The sequence below is a fragment of the Perissodus microlepis genome, chromosome 23 (genome assembly GCF_051167445.1).
Source record: "Perissodus microlepis isolate ML-2025 ecotype Zambia chromosome 23, ASM5116744v1, whole genome shotgun sequence".
In the NCBI taxonomy this organism is placed as follows: Eukaryota; Metazoa; Chordata; class Actinopteri; order Cichliformes; family Cichlidae; genus Perissodus; species Perissodus microlepis.
This window is the reverse complement of record NC_140482.1, coordinates 42,568,233-42,585,833: the sequence shown is the minus strand read 5'-3', so window position 1 is coordinate 42,585,833 and position 17,601 is coordinate 42,568,233. Positions and strand designations below refer to the sequence as shown.

Sequence of the window (17,601 nt, the reverse complement as noted above, 5' to 3'; positions counted from 1 at the left end):
TGAGCGAGGGACTAAGGGACACTGCGTGTTAGTCAAAAAACAAACGTTTTATGTCATGAAATGCAACAAATCCATTTCACTGCGATGTGTCAATAAACCCAAACATACTTTTCGATGGAGAGGTCGGTCAGACACAAGCAAGTCCACTCGTACGCCTCAGAATTCGTTCAGTCTGCCGCGCGCTCGAGCCAGTGAGACACAAAAACCGGTGCACGTACAACGTTGTCCCCAGTGCCACCACGGCGTGTCTGTCCACGTTAAAGGAAGCCCGCTCTGACTGCAGAGGTAGACCAGGTCTGTTGTAGCAGCAGGACTGTGCACACTGACAGTAGGACGGGCCTCCTGTAGGTCTCAGTGAGGTGACAGTGAGCAGGCGAGCTTTTTCTTTTACACTTTTATAGTCAGACTTCTGTTTGCAACAACAGATCTCCTCTACTGGCTAACAAAAGCGAGTTTAGGCACATCCCCATCGGCTTCATCTTTCAGGACTAGACGCTGTCTGTTATTTTTTTATTTTTAGTAATACAGTGTACAGGTCTGTGAATTCCAGTTAGCAGAACTGAATGTGTATTTATGTGTTTGTGATGATATAATGGCAAATGAACCAGAACCTGCAAAGAGATAATGATAAGTAAGATATATAATGTAATATGAAGCAATCGTTACATTTTTGTAGGTAACATGATGTTACCTCATCGCTCCAGTTTTAACCTCGCTGGGTCACATCCGGAGATCCAGTCTGGCTGATACACACGATGTAATGTTTGTGTACTGCGGCGTGAAACACTGCACCACACTCTGATGCTGTTCTTTGGTTCGCCTCAGCTTTGGACGTGTTTGCGTTCAGTTTGACAGTTTAGCAGTGGATGGTTTGGACGAGCGGCTGATATGAAGCACTCTCTGCGATGTGACGTCACATGAACGTAAACGTTTTTTCTCCCACTGGGATTTTGAGAGCTGCCGCTTCAAGACGATGCATTACATCCTGACACATCACTCAGTGAAAGAGAAGACACGAGTGTCGACATGCAGATGGCATTGTTAGACGGAGCGATACGGGAACATAAACGCTTCCTCCTGCTGTAATCGTAAACATTATGCTGAAAGCAGAGTCGCATTAGTTTAGACTGACGTCCATCCCGAGCGTCTCCAGTGTAACCATAGCTACGCCTGCTCCGTATAACGAGGTGGTGTGTTTACAGTCGTTTATTGTTTTGTGCCTGGAGCTGCTTTGTTGTGCCGTCTCTGCTTCCTGTTTGCTTAATCTCTGAGTTGTGTGGCTTTAGTTATGGAGGATATTACTGATCCTTACGAGTCCTGAGAAAGACGCGAGGATCCGAAGGTTCGCGGCTCGATTGCACAGAGGACAAAGGAAAGCCTCTTCTTGTTTCACTCAGTCATTTTCATAATTAAAACTGAATTTGAGAATTGAAAATGAATCTGCTTTTGATGAATTTGTTGCCATTTTTTTCTGTCCATGCAGAGGTCGTAATTATCGACAGGTCTTTGCATTTCCACCCTGTAACTAACGATAATGAGGGTTCAGCCAGTGGAACGATGTCCTTCTTATTTTCTTCTCCTGAACAGCAGCCAACTATTTTTATAGATTAGAAGGCTCCAGTGTCTCTTCTCATGCAGCAAAATGTCTGTTTTGTAGGAATGTAATAGTTGCAGGATTATCTTTGTTGCCTGGTGTGGAAACATGGCCCATCCAATGGATTCGACGGGCCTCTTAATTTAGCAGACACAAATACTTGGAGTGCTTTAGGTCTGGCACAGAGTTACTGATCGGGTGGGAAAGGTCGAGGTCCCGACCAGCCCGTTAGTTTGTCTGCAGCGTACGTTTCTATTCACAGCCACGGTCAGACTCAACAAGAAGCAGCCCACAATGCATTGCAGTATTGCACATGAGCATGCACCGGTATGTCGCATTACCTCAATCCTGATGTTGTTTTGTGCTCATTGTCTTAGAAAAGCTGCCCTACAGCGTCGTGTTACTGCTGTCGTACTTGTTATGGTGTTACAGGACATTTTCCTTCAAGAGACGATAAAGAACATTTTTACGTTTTAGATTTGAGTCTTCGATATTTACTTTGCTTCAAGCTAAGTCCTAGAAGCATGCTGATAATAAACACATCAGCTTAGGCTGAATGTTTCTAAGCAAGGGTCCGAACTCTGTTTACGGCCACAGCAAACTGCAAGTAAACAGCTGATGTATTGAAGCAGGCCAAGCTCACTGACTCAGAGAAATATATTCTGTGTTTGGGGGTTTGAGTAGTGTTGTGTGGCGCTATCTCGCAACAGTAAGCTGTACTGTGCCGTCCCAACATAATGGTTACTTAATGATTTTCACTACATATTAGAATATGCTGTGATTTACAGCCTGTGCTGTTGTGTAACTGTGCTATTAAGTGGTGTAAATGTGGAAACTATGCGCTGCAGAGTGGGGCCGTGGGCTGAGAACAATGCATCGTTTGTATACACTTCATGGCTGCATCAGAAACAACATCTGTAGAGCAACCATGCCACTTATTCTGGATGAGGTCCTGCTGTTTTCACACCCGAGCAGATTAGAAACATAAATCCAAAGAAGCCTTTTAAGCATATACTGAGCAGACGTGCACTTGGTTTACAGCGAGCTTTCTGTACATTTTTCCATGGAGCCACAACGTGCTGACATAGCGGGAGATTTCCTTTCATGTCGCTTTACTGGATGACCAGAAACTTGTAAAATAAAACAGATTTTCTTTTTAAAGGCCATACAGAGTAGTTAGTGTTTTTGTTAATTATAGGTGTCAAGCCCTAAGATTATCTCACTGGTTCATGGCGAATGTTTGTGAGAGTGTAATGTTCCTTGGCACAGCTGAAATCAATCATAAGCTGTGTCTGTAATTAACTGACTTTCTTACTTTAACCGTGACTCACGTGCAATGGAGCCCATCAGCATTTTGGATGTCGGTCAACAGTGTGGAACTACGTGCGGCCGTCTTTTACTACTTTGCTACTTCTTCTAAATTGGACCAGATCAATATATTAGCTTATCAGACTGAAGCTAAAAGATGGACATAGCCTGTCTGTAACCCACTCTTCATGTTGAAGCACTTCAGCATCATAACTCTCACAGCTTGTTTTTCTCCAGACAGAAGTGACAAAATGTAAAGAATTACAGTTATAAGCTGCTCGCTAGTGTTGTGGCGATACTATCTGAACGATCTTCACTCGCTGTGTTTATGCGCCACATTGCCTTCAATACTCGGTCATTATTAAACTCTGTCTTCCACAGTGTGTAATTTGTCCCGTGTCCCTCCCGTCACCACAGATTTCTGGATGTACTGTACTGTCAGCTGGTTCTGCCGGAGGTTTCTTCCTGTTAAAAGGGAGTTTTTCCTTCCCACTGTCGCCAAATGCTTGCTTATGGGGGGTCATCTGTATTATCACATAGTGTGTACCTTACAATATAAAGCACCTTGAGGCAACCATTGTTGAGATTTGGCGCTATATACTGTATATATATTAAAAAACTGAATTAAGATGCATTAAGGTGTTTTTTTTAGGTTTTTTTATAGGATATATAATAAAAATACTTTGGAATCATTTAGAAATGGTGTAATATCGCATGAAGTAGGGGAAAAAATAAATTCTTCCTAAAATTAGCGTCCGCCTCAAAAAGGCTGGCATACGTCTGGCGATATTAACGAAACCCACGCAGAAACTCACCTTGTGGGTTGGTTACTAAGCAGCAGTGGGGATACAAACAGACCCAATGACAGGGCTACTTCTCTTTGGGTCAGTGGTTTATAGCATCTCTTCATCCAAGAGGAATTTTTACATGGTTTGGGCAGAAAGCTGAACCTTTGAAACTGTGTCACTCTGACGAAATGAGTGGTTAGTTCCCACAGAGAGTCTGTAACATGGACTCGTATTGGGGCCAGCGACTTTCTATACAGTAGAGCCATTGTGCAGAAATGTCTTCATGACATCATGTGGATGTTGGACAGTAAACAGCTCTCCTTTTGTTTGCTATAGTCTGTGGGGAAAACGCTGCTCTGGGCTAAAAACGTGAATTTAAGTTTTGCAGCAATGACGACTTCATTTGTTCATCACGATGGAGCTGGCACTAGATTCAGCCTGTTCACGCTATAAACAGACAGCAGGCCGGCTTTATCCTTAAATAAGAGCACATTAATACCTTCTTAGAAGATGCTCCATGTATAAAGCAGCCTCTTCATCCTGTCTGCCTCCTCACTCAAACTCCAGTGTGGGCCTCCACTCGGTGGCTCTGTCACAGCCAACAATCACAACCCCTCTTGTCCTCTTACTTGCCGTTGGCGGTGTGGTTTTCAGCAGCATGCAGACGTGTCATACGTACAGTGCAGTCTGGGTCATTCATGTTTCCATGGCTTTACAGTGCAGCCTGGTTGTGGTTTATGGCACAGGCGGTGAGGTTTCGGCGCACCGACAGCGAGTGGGAGGCTTCCACCCGGGCTGCACGTGTGGCGTGAAGGGCAAGCTCTGTAATGGCCTCAGACGCTGCATTGCTGCCAGGTCAGAGTGAGCTCATCTGAATCCGTGGTTCCAAATGTTTGGATGGGATTGTTCCCAGTTCCCACCAAACACATGAAGGAAATTATACAAACTCCTGAACTTTTTCCGCTTTTGTTCAGTATGTGTCAGCAGGTATGACAACAAAACAAGTGAAGCCATGACATCATGAGGAGTACTCCCCATTGGATGTAGGAATGAATGAACTGGATCGTCCAGCAGCCAATAGACAGTTTTCCTCACACGATAATAACTTCAGAGTCTCGTTAAGGAACTGTGGCTTAGATCTATAAATATTTCACTGAGTGAACACCGTAACAACAAATTTACTGAAGTATACATGATATTGATGACATCAGCCTGCATTCTTCATTAATGCTCATTAACACACCAGACACACCTCCTGACTGGCTCTGGTGTCTCCTGTAAAGGTGATCTGGTAGTAGATCAGTTCAACTCCTCTGTTATTTATTAGGGGTGCAACGATACTCGTATCGATATTGAACCGTTCGATACAGTGCTTCCGGTTCGGTACGCATATGTATCGAACAATACAAAATGTTTAATTTATTTTATCAACTTTTCTTCTGACGATGCTGTCTGTGTTGAGCGCCTTTGGAACTATTTTGGTTTTCATGTGAAGCGTGACCCTGAAGGTAAGCACGTCATGGACTAAAGTAAAACAGTATGTCGGATGTGCCACGCAATGCTCAATTACATTGGTGGGAACTAGTGTGTTAGCGCAGTTAGCTCGTTAACGTGTTGGCTGTCCAGCCCCACGCACGGGGCGATCCGCGGTAGCTCGTTAACGGAGATTTGCCGTGTTGTGGCGTTAACGTCATTTCAGATTAACGCTGACAGCACTAGTGGGAACACAACGAATATGACTGCACGTTTACTCCGACATCATCCTCGTGCAAAGACAAGTGGAAGCAGACAAAAACAACAAGCACGCATGCTACAAACTTGACCCGAGTCATTTAGACAGCCGTTAGCACAGGATTCTCCTCATGGGGACCTGATATGTTTAATATGCTGCTGAGAATATAGCCCAGAAGAAGCGTATAGTATAGCTTTAATTTGGAAAGAGCCATTTCTCTGTAATAAACTCTCTTTTCCAAAGATGAGGGATTTCTCCATCAGATAGATTTATTTTTTTATTACTTTGTTTCAGCAACATTAAATTTAAAAACTGTACGTTTGAGTTAAAATATATATTTATAATTTTAATAAATGACAAATTAAAAAGGCATGAACATTTTTTTGTATCGAAAAAATATCGAACCGTGACACCAAAGTATCGAACGGAACCGTGAATTGTGTGTATCGTTGCACCCCTAGTGTTTAGGTATCACCAGTTCAAGCACACATTTGGCCTCAAGGCAGTTTATACTGTAAGGTGATGACCCTACAATATTAGAGGGAAAACCTCAACAATCTAAAGATCCTGATGAACAAGGACTGGGCGACAGTAGGAAGGAAAAGCTTCATTTTAACAGGAGAACCAGGATAAGTGAGGGGCAGCCACCTGCCGGATCAGTTGGAGGATGAGGATGGTGTATAAACAAAGAGCCTGTAGGAGAATAACAGGGGAAAGTTCTGGATCAGCTGATCCAAACGGTAAGCTTTATCAAAAACAGCAGAGAGTGTCTGTGTCCTGAATCCAAACTGGGAGCTGGTTTTACAGGAGACGGGCCTGGAAGCTGAAGCCTCTGCCTCCCATTCTACTTTTGCAAAGTGCTCTACTGGGATATTGGGAATATGATGGGATGAATTTCTTAAGGTAGGCTGATGGAGTCTGGTTATTCAAGGCCTTTGTATGTGAGGATTTTTAAGTGAAGCTAAATTTGTCCTGTGTTTAAGTGTTAAGTAGACCTTCACTGACTTTTGTCATGTCAGCGCAGGGCAGGGGCTTTATCAGTCCCACCTCCTACAGCTGTCATGGCTTACTTTCACACAGTGCTTCATCTGTGGTTATCCTGCAGGCCTAGGAAACACGTCGGGGGGGTTATTACCTACGGCACCAAAGGGTTTTTCCAGCACTCGGAGCATGTGGGTGGATTCCTCAGTGAAAGTTGAGACACATACTCGTCACCCCCGCTTTGAAATTTAGGCATTGTGCTTTGGGACAAACACACATGTTGTAAGTGTGTTATTATGTTTTCAGCTGCTAACACAAGCATTCCTGTGCAGCGCCTCCTCGGGCTACCACATGACCCAGCGTGCGTTTCCACTGACGTGACGGTGAAGAATGTGAGCCTTTTATAATGGATTACTTTTTTCCTTCTTCTTGCCTGTTTCCATCTATTAGTCTTCCTCACAATACTGCACATGATAAAGATCACAGCGTTGACACTGAAGCCAATAAAACCCAAACAAACGTCTCTGGAATATCGCGTCTGTGGATCGCAGCTAATGAAGTTAATGGAAAGAGCAGTCGTGGCCGGAGGCTGTGTCACATCTCTGTCCTGGGTGGATGCAGACAAGAAAACGGGAGAAAAAAAGGCAACATTGGAGCTGATTTCTTTCTCAGGAGCTCAACAAGAGCCAGCTGTGAATGGAGAGGAAATGAGATCAGCCTCTTCTTAGGAAGTCATATTTCTGGATCTGCCCCCACATACATCAGCAGTAATGATGATGCATTTCTTTCCTGTATTTGTGTAGAAGGTTGCATAGATCAACACCAGGAAAAGCACCTCATGTTGGCGACAGTCAAACTTTTCCACACAGCTAGCTTTGAGAGGTCTGGTGGTATGTTTCCTCTCCAGATTGTGGGGGATTTCCTCTCGCCCCCCGGGGACATCCTGTTATCTGAGCTGTGGCTCATTGGAAAGGCCTCATTTCAGTGACTGGACTTTTTCTTCCCTCTAGATTAGTGCAGTTGATTGATTCAAGGGCAGTTTTTCTTATCTTAAACTTCACATTACGCGGCCTCGCTCTAGGTGTGAATGCCGGTTCATGCAAGGGTAAGACAAGGCAACCGATCCATCATTCCCTCGTATCGCTCGAGCAGCTGTGTGTGGGATGACTTTGGTCTGGCCAAGAGTAAACACATTCTTGTGCAGAAGGGAAATTCAAATAACAGCTCCAAAATTTACTTTTTGGTTGTGGAAAAAACGATTTTAAGGAATTTGGACGAAGTCGCTGCAAGTTCACCTACTGGGACAACAAAAATAGTTTTTCAGTCTCGTTTTGAGGTTATTGACTGATTGGTGTGAACGTCAGCGCAGCTCTGACACTGTTGTCACATCTTTAAGTCCTGCAATACGTCCAGCATTGTGGCTTTAAAATTCCTGAATGGACTGAGATGGGACGAGGATTTGTCCTTCAGATACTTCTTTGTGTCCTTTAGTTTATATTTCAGTCGTCCAAATGGGATTGACGGTTTAATGGGGCCTCGGCAGATCCCGCTCCGCTATAAAAGTCTGACCTCAGAAGTCTTTTTGCCCTCGGCTCCTATAATTAAGCACCATGAAAACAGATTGATGCTTAACGTGTCACATAAGTTTTCTCTTTGTGCTGTTAGAGAAAAGTAGAGCAATGTAGGCCAGCTGTGCCCAGCTGTGTCCGAAGGACTTTGTTACACAGCTGGGCGGGGTGAACTCCCCCCCCCCCCCCCCCCCCCCCCCTCGTGGACTCTTATTTATGTTACTCTTGTAAAGTCAGACCCCAAATATGCTTTTTTAGCGCTGACACTAACAACAAAAAGATCCTGAGAGACGAGTTTTTAAGACTCACTGTTTTTATTTTCTAAGCCATCATCCAAAGGCTGAGACCGATAATATGTTTGAGCCAGACACAAACATGTGGACGCTTCAGCTGTCTGCACACAACTGAAGCGTCCACATGTTTGCCTCTTTCTTGTCTGAAAAACCAAATCTCAGGTTCATGATTAATCTGGAGTTCCTGGAAGTCTTGGCTCAGACTCTGAGTCTTGTCCAAGTTTAGCCTCAGACATTTTCCACTCTTCATTTCCTCCTTTGCAAGAACTTACAGCAGCGATCGCATGTAGCGTGTCTGCGTCTGAAGAATGATCTTCAGGATCAATATCTTCGACATCATGGAAATGGAAACAAAACAGTCTTATGTCATGTTTGACCTTTGACCTTTTATCAGTAGGTACTGCATTCTCAGAGGTCTTCACAGCTACAAATCTTTGGCTACGATCTGAAACAGACCAATGAAACGTAAGACGTTTCAGCTCCAGCCAGGCCCCAGAAAGCTGGACAGTACATCTTAGTTTTCTCTGAGATGTTAACATTGACAGTGCTTTTATCAATTATGTAATTTCAGCCTAAAAACTTTCCCCAAACCAAACTCCTCCAACAGGAGGATATTCAGTTTAGTTATTTTGGTGTTCAGCAGTGAAGCCGTCCTGAGTGCACTTTTCGCCTCCTGCGCTTTGGCTCCTCCAATCCTGCGTGCTGCACACGACCAGTTTATTTAATGTTGTTTTGAAAGTTTGACTGGCACAAACACCCGCTGGACAATCCGTTTATTGTCCCAAAAGTCTGTCAGCTTTGGTCGCCAAATGTTTAGTCGGGAATTTCCCTTCGTCCTGGATTTCTCTGGCTCGTTTGTGAATGGCATTATGAGTTACGAGCATTTCTGGGCCTTTTGAAAAGTTTTCAGATGTTGAACACATTACTTGATAATTCTGTGAACTGGAGCGACGTGTATGTGAAACAAAGGGAGTCGTGAAGGGTTCTGCTGGCCGCTCTGCCATTGATGACCTAGATTTTTCAGAGAACAGAAGCAGACCTCTTGTGATGAACAGATGTCTAATTCAAGTCCTCCCGTGTGTTTATCTTTGCCAAACCACTTCCTCACAGTTTATTAATAGGGCAGAGTCCCAGACCTGGAGCTGAGACGTCACCTCTGCATTTGCAGCTCACGCCCGACAAACATCTCAAAATATTCTCCGGGTTTTATTGTAGCTGAGGACCAGAAGCTGCTCTTTGAAATGTTTATGACAGCTGGCAGAGTCGTCGCCCTGAAAATAAGTTTGAAGTCGAGCGGTGTCAGAGCTGCCAGACTAACAGTACATACACGAGGCCACCTGTGCCCCTCCCACCCACCCGCCCACCCCCAAGGGTCACCGCTTATGGTAATTTAATCTCCTCGCTCTGTTACTGAGCAGTCTGTAAGCTCTCAGTCCCTGTAGGGAAGCTGGAGCACTCGTGGGTGCAGATGCACAGGGTCATCCACGAGCAGAGGATGCTCAAATAAACCTCTGCCTGAGGTGTAGACATGCAAGGCTGCACACAAACACAGGCGGCAAAGCTCATACATGTGGGACATGCTCTCTGGCACTAAATCAACACTTTTATCTCACTCTGCCTACACACATCTCCTGACCCGATAGATTAACCTCAGCAGATGTTTCGGTTGCATTGCCTGATACTGCAGCACTGCAGCAGGACCAGCGCAGACTCGGGGGTGCTGATGGAAATCTCGATGTGCTTCATGGCGGCTGATACTGAGGCTTTAGCTGCCGTCAGTCACTATCACGAGCGACACTTAGAGACGCGACACTTACAGAAACATTTACCAAAAGGACAGGCCTGTGGTCGATCCTGGATATATTTAAAGAGCAAAGCAGCAACAGTTCAAAGACTGCAGCTCTGGGTTCATAATGTTGCTGCAAAGGCTCTGCGGCTGTGGGCTTTATGGGGCCCAGAGGCCACAAACACGAGAGTTTTAGCCACTTTGTCCTTGTTTGATTTGTGTTGTCATCGGAGGGCGGAGCATTCCTGCTTTGGTGGTTTCCTGGTAACGTCCACGAGCTCCACCCTTCAAACGCGGTTGTCGTGGTGTCATTTCTCTTTGCTGTGGTGACAGTAATGAAATATGAACACGAGTCGGATGGATTTGAATGTTTGTGCTTAATAACTACACTGTTGGCCTTTTTCTCTTTTGGTTGCTTTTTTTCCTTTTTAGTGTTTTGTGGAGTCCTGCAGGTATTTAATCAGGAAGCAGAATTTGAGACGCTGTGAGGCTTTCAGTGTTTGTGGCCACGTAGGATTTGTTACAACCAGTGGCAAACATTTGAGGACCATCGGCAGACTGCTCCGTGGGGGGCCTCTGACCCACTCGCTGTCCACTGTCACCTACCTCGCTGTGGAGACGTATTATTCTGAGGTTTACAGGGGCTCAGCTTTTTTTCAGTACTCATGGAGACACAGACACACACTTCATATTTCTTTAATTTTGCCGTGGAATAAATACCAAACGTGCTCTCACTCAAACTTGGGGGGCAGGCTGATGGAAACGCAGAGCGGAGGCATGCGAGCGCTGCCCTTCTAACAACGAACAGAGGACGTGAAGTCGAAACAGGTTTTTGTAGTGAGGCAGGGAAATCCTGTAATCATATTTAAGGCCTGAAGGAGGAAATGCACACCGCAGGTCTGGATTTATGATTGTAAGATAGGAGCAGTAAAGTTTTCTAGATCATTTCATCTCTGTAACTGTGACATAAATATTCAGTGCAGCCGCCTCACGGTTAACTTTCTTTGTCCTTCACGCTTCCCAAAAACCACAGACAAGATTCCACTGTGCAGTTTAGGAGCACTGACCTTTTAAAAACATCCTTTCTCCACAGCAGCACTATCGCACCTCACCCTTTGTAACACTTTTTGAACCTGTCAACACTTTTGATGACGTTTTACATCAAGATTTGCTTTAGAAATGTAAAAGGAAATAAATAGTCCTTATCTAGGTTTCAACAGTGGAGATCAAAGTTAGCCGACTACTTGTTGATTTGATGACAGAGAGCATCACAAATACTACGGTAAGAGATGCTACGATTGGTCCACAGTAAGACGAGGAATTAGGTGCACAGAGTCGAGTACCTGACGACACAGTTTGTGCTGCGGTAACTTTACAGCCGGGCCTCAGCTGTAAATTGCACTTGGCCCAGCAGAGAACCTGTAAAGATGTTCTGCTTCCAGCTGATTTTAAACTGAAACTCTGAACATGAGCAGCTTCAGGTTATGTATTCAGCATAAGGTGATTCAGCCAAGCAAAGGCTCACTAACCCATTAGTCTTGCTTCATAAAACAACTGGTGGTGAATGAAGACATGTTGTCCTATTGCTACAACTAAAAACACCTTTTTTTTTCTATTACTCATCATCTGTTCCTCCTGACTGTTGGACACGGACTTTGAGTCTATAAAATAAAATAAGTTAAAGATAATGCAATAAATATGGATTTTTAGATTATGTTGTATTTATGTTGTAATTATAAATGTCACTAACCAGTGAAGCTGGTTTGGATCTGATACCTGATATTCTCTTTGTTGGATAGTTTCCCCGCACTATGCTCCATGCTTCCTCCATGACTACTTGAGAATGCAAAGCATGCATGTTCATGCGACGTGTCACCACGACCCCTGACCTCAGACCTGTCCAGCTCCTCGCAGCCAGGCCCATCAAATAAAAGGGCTGGGAGGGGGCGAATGCCTCTGCAGAGGATGTGACCACAAACAGGAAGAGGGAGACAGGCACAGACCTGCTTGGTTAGACTTTTTTCCTTCTTTTTACGGTGACTGCAGCACAAACCTCTGAATTCCACTGCTGTGGAAAGATGCATGGACACAAACATTAATTTCCCCAAAGCCTCAGGTCTGACAGGTTCCCATTAAAAATGTCTCATAACCATTATCATGTGATTTGAAGTGTGTGTGTGTGTGTGTGTGTGTGTGTGTGTGTGTGTGTGTGTGTGTGTGCGTGCACTGGCAGGCTTGAGTTCCAGTCCCCATGCTGGGTGTCAGGAATGTTACATTTGTGTAATGTGACAGCATCAGCAGTCGTGTTGTGTGTGTGAGTGCAGAGCAGCATTGCTCTGTATCTGCCTCATAGCTGCTTCCACTGAGCTAAAAAATGTTCATTTCCAGAAATCACAGTAAAATATTTTGGTTTCACCGTGGACGGACTGGATTCCTTCTCTTCATTTTCTTTTCTAGGAAAGGATAAATTTAGAAAACACGTGTGAAGGTATCCGACCAATGAAATCACAGCCCTTTGAACTGACTTGTTAATGCAGCGCAGCGCCCAGGTCTGCTCAGCTTTACCCTCAGTTTGACATCACATGTTTTCACCCTTTTCATGGGGGCGGGAGTTCTTCTCCACATGTCCCAACACATCCTGAACGTACGTTTGTGTCCACACTCCGCTGCAGTCCTCAGCAAATGTGTGCAAAGAGCCACGCTCAGCCACAAAGGCTGGGGGGGGGCGTTCAAACAGCCCCCAAAAGGGAAGTGGCGACATGCGGAGAAAACGTCTGAAACACTCGTCCCAGTGCTTCCACTGAGGATTCATGTGCTTTTCTTTGCATCATCCCATTATGTGCAGAATGTATTTGGGCTGTTAAATACGCGCTCATGAATCAGAGTTATTGTCGCTGTCACGTGCAGGCAGGCTGTGCTGAAATCTCGCAGCGGGAGGACGTAAAAGCGCGTCTGGTTTGGTTTCAGCTACATCGAGAATTTCTTCTACGTCTCATAATTGTTCCAGTCTGAGTGGATAATGCAGCTAATTTATCCTGAGGGTTTCATTCCTGAACAGCTGCTAATCAAAATTCACTCCTATTTTCATATTAGCTGACACAGATGTGGTTTGATTGATTTATTTGTTCACTTCTGTAGTTCCCCAGAGTGGCTAACACGCCAAAGATTCCTGGTTTGATTCCCCGGAGACGACACGTCTTCCTGCTGTGACGAGCCCTTTGTAAATAAGGGAGCAGCAGATAGTTTGTAGCTCACAAAACAGAGTCCGCTGCCTTTGTGGCAGATTTATAACAGCGTTATAATAAAAAGCACTTTACTTTTAAACTAACATGGAAAAACATCCTTAATGTGATTGGTTTAAAGGAGAACAAGCGAACGCCACATCAGAAGAAACGCCAAGTGTTTCTCTCTGCGTCCAAAAGTTCGTAGTAAATATTTTATGAACTCTTTTTGCCTCTTACTGCGAGCTGAACTCCCGTCTGCGTTCTCCCCATTCCCACCTCCTCGATGTCTCACCCTTTGACCCCTGTGGTGGCAGCGCCTCCTGTATCCAGCTGCATCGCTCTCCAGTGATGGTAGTTTCTGCAGGAGATGCGAGACTCAGCGGGACGGTCGTGAAAGGGAATAATTAGACACCGAGCGGTCATAGCTGGTTTGAGACGTTTTTCTTTTTGGTTTCTTTGACACGATGGAGTACGTCAGCTTAGAGAGACGAGGCACATCCTTCTCCGTCTTTGACTCACGCAGGTTTTATTGTTTCTGCTTCTTTGGACATTTCTTCACCTTTCCCGTGCAGTAAAAGGGTTTTTCTTCCCCCCTGACTGAGGCTCAGAGGGTTGTGGTGTGATTTATGGGCTGTAGTCTTTTTATGACACTTTGAACAGAACCACTCCATCATTCTTTGTTTTTCTAATCCCGAGGAAAGAGGTGGATCCATTACTCCAATCAGAGTGAGGCTGAACCAAGTCTGAACCGTCTCCTGACTCTCGGCAGCTGCGTGCATTTTTGGATGTTCCTTCTGCCGTGGTAGCTGATGCGCTCAGTATTACAGAGACGTGGGAAAATGAGCTTAATTGCACATTTAATGGAGATTTCTATCAAACTAAAAGTACACAAGTTTGAAGGCTTCAAATGTTTCCAAATTCCTGAATCTTCTGTTGAAATCTTCTGGTCCAGCTGTGGCTCTTGGATGCATTTCAGTCTCTCGGCAAAGGCCCCACAGAAGAAGTTGGTGGGTGTCACTGAAAGGCAGCTGGTAGCTGTAATCAGCAGATTTCCATGAACTAATATATTTTCTGTTCCTCTGGGGAGTGTGGGCTGAGGGGGTAGCTGGATGCTGTCTGCAGAGGCAGTCTCTCTCACACTGACAGTTTCGCTCATTTGTCGCGCTTCTCTCGTGTAAACTCAACATTTGTCTTTATTTTAGCTTTGACCCGCGAGTCTGATTGGCATGCAGTGTGTTTAAATGTGCCGTTTCTCAAAACATCCTCCAAAATGGGAGATTCCTCGCTCTGTGGCTATTCAGAGAGAGATAAGATGAGAGCAAACAGCTTTCAGAGGTCATTGTGACATCTCGTCTCTTTCTCACCAACTCCAAGGACGAGTTTGATCCTCGGCTGCGTCAGCCTGTTTCATTTGCAGCGCTGCGTGCTGGGATTAATCAGCTCATGTTACCCATAACTCCCCTCTGTGTGTAGGTTTCCACCTCTGTGAATGTAAAGCTACAGCTTTTTTTAAACTCTTACATACCGAACCCTTTAATCTTGTGGGAGAGTAAAAGCTGAAGTAAACACGGCAAGAAAGCCAATTTTCCCAAGTGTTTTCCTTGAATCCCGTGCAACATGGTAGAAGCTGCTGAGAAAGCTGGGCCGGTGGCACTTTGTTCACGGGCTCCTGTTTCTGTCAGGGTCTAAAAAAAGATCTACACAAAGCAACAGACAAGAGACTGTTTTCACACTTCTTGGACTGGTCAACACTTTTCCAGTTTGGGAAAGAGGCACCTATTTTTATGTGGATGAAAACCGATGGAGTGTGAGATTGCGGGATAATAACCAAATAAAGACGTTGGCTAACCAGGCCTGTTTCTCCCTGGGAGAGAAGAGAGCGTGTTATTGTGTTTCAGGCAGGAGGGAATGTGAGGAAGGTGTTGGGAGGAGGGGGAAGGAGAAAGACATCATGGGTGATTTTCCACTCTGTCTGCACTGCTTCAAACATTTGCACCTAATGTTTTCTTTAACGTTTCCACACAAAGTCGGTCCTGTGTGCCCTGACGCTGCCCGGGAAGCACGATCTGACGTGGGAAAGAGTGTGATGGTTGTCCAAGGATACAGTAGCTCATGTGGTGGCGTCAGCATAGCTTAGAGGGAAAGTCAGGTTGTCTTGGCATTCCTGCAAGTCTTTCCTTGGATGTCACTGAAGTTGGAGGGAGTGATGCTCCCCCTGCAGCCCAGTGTCGTCAGTCACAGCCCAGACATGCCTGCAGATTCCAGCCGCCTCAGGTCAGGTTGTCTGATCCACTTGAGCTCATACATGGACTCGTTATGTTTGGATAGCTAATGAGATTCTGGATCATGAGCGCCTGTTGTACATTATGAGTTCAGACCACTGTGGTCACTTGCGCTCACCCTGCCCTCGCTCTCTAAGGACAGCCAGCAGTTTCACAACACGTGTCTGAATCCAGCTCGCTGCTGAACAGTGGCGTTATTATCTACTGCTGTTTTGTCTTCAGTGTACAGTCTGAGGCACTTTCAGGAAGAAACACGGGACTCCTATCTTGATGGGTGTAATGAAAGAGGCTTTTTAGCAGCGGTGAGGGTTTATTTAGGAATTCCTTTGGCGTGACCTTATTAGATCAGCACATGCTGGGCCGAGGACGGGGAGGGTCAAGGACGGGCAGAAAGAGGCCACTGTGCAGATCTGTCAGCAGGAATGGACAAATGAGAGAGGAGGAGGATGGAGCAGATCAAAGCGGACCACTTTAACCATCACTGAGAGGAAAAGTTCCACTGGCCCACTTTTCTTTTTTGTCTTCTCCCACAGCGTGTGCTTAATGCGTTAGCCGTGTTTCATGTGCACCTTGACCGTCTGGCTGCTTTCCTCGCTAGCATGGAAAAACTGAGCTGGAGTCCAAATAATGTGTTGGGCTTTTTGATTATATCAGTAGAGCAAAAAAAGTCAAGCCTTGGTTTAGCTGAGATGAAGGAGCGGCTCGGTCACACGTCCTCCTCCTCACACAGTAAAGACATTATGTGGCCCGTGTGTCCAGCTAGCTCCTACTGAAGCAATGTTTTGTCCATCAAAGCTCCAGAGATTCAAAGACTTAAGTGTGCGAGATGGAAAGGCTAATGTGTAGGTGTAACAACATTTTCCTTGCCAATTAGAGTCGCGTGAATCAAAAGCACGCTTTGTAATATCTTTCTGTTAAAGTTTGTGTTTTTTAAAAATGGGCTTCATTCCTCTTAATGTTGGCACGTGGTCTCAAAACGGGCACTGAAAGCGCCAAACAGACACGAGGTCTTTTCCAGACTTCCTGAAATTTCGCACTTGAATTATCAATCAAAGCGCTCGCTGGTGACCTCTGAAGCAAAGCAGAAGGAAGCATGCGCTCGCCTCATCGGGAGGTGATCATCCATTTGGACACATTTTCCCACGGTGGGTTTCTCTTGCAGGCACTGGTGTCAAGTTTTCACTCAGTATAGCTGCCGCAGCTTTCACTGGCAATAAAAAGCCTTAAGAGTCAGCAGGTGTGTGCAGGTTTCTTCACCAGGTGAGAGCAGTCACAGTCCTGTCCTCGTTTATTATTGATCTGCTAGAGCCAGCCATTGCTGAGCCATTACAACCATGGTAAGGAGAAGTATTTTGAACCATGACTGACTCGTCTCCTGCCAACTATGACGGCATTTCATATCACGCATCTGGCAGATAAACCGAGGTACTGACATTTTCATATCCTAAAGATCGGGACGGATGCACACAAACTGCAGTTTCACTGAGTGGCTGAAGCATACAGCAGCGACGCCTTTCAGCCTATGGCGTTATTTTTGTGCCACTATTCTGAGCGCAAAAAAAAGTTTGCAGGTGCAAGTGTTGCATTTTGAGGAGAAATTTATTTTGAGCAAAGAAAAGCTGAATTTGAGTGAACAAAATTCATTGCTTTGTGCAAAAAATGTATTTCAAAAATGTATTGCTATTATCCACACACACAACAGCAGCCCCTCTCACTCAGTTTTTGCATTTGCACTTGCTCGCAATGTGTTGCTTGTGCTTGTCACTACCCGATCCGTACCGGAAACCCGATCGGTACCCCGCATGCGCGAAATATGTCTACTTCCGGTCGAAGCATTTTACGATAGTTACAGGTCAGAGTATCTGTTAAGATGTTAAGAATAACAAGTATCTCTTAAAATGTTTCCGATAATGAAACATTTAATATAATTTAGACAAAAACAAAAAAATAAAAAGCTAGTGACAGATCTGGACTCCCGATCCTTACTGCGCATGTGCAAAGTCGGACCGTACAAATCGGGTCTACCCGATCCGTACCGCGCATGT

At 45.1% G+C, this 17,601-nt stretch overlaps 1 protein-coding gene across 3 annotated transcripts in view; it reads left to right on the top strand.

The window, feature by feature from the left end:
• Positions 1-17,601, top strand: part of p3h2 (prolyl 3-hydroxylase 2) — a 50,382-nt gene that overhangs the window by 10,125 nt on the left and 22,656 nt on the right. The window contains exon 1 of one of the 3 annotated variants that reach the window (XM_084921005.1): positions 9,718-16,981. The exons of the other annotated variants lie outside the window; for them this stretch is intronic. The gene's annotated coding sequence lies outside the window, so the exon portion shown is untranslated. Of the gene's footprint in view, positions 1-9,717; positions 16,982-17,601 lie in introns of those variants that run through there. 3 annotated transcript variants of the gene reach the window in all.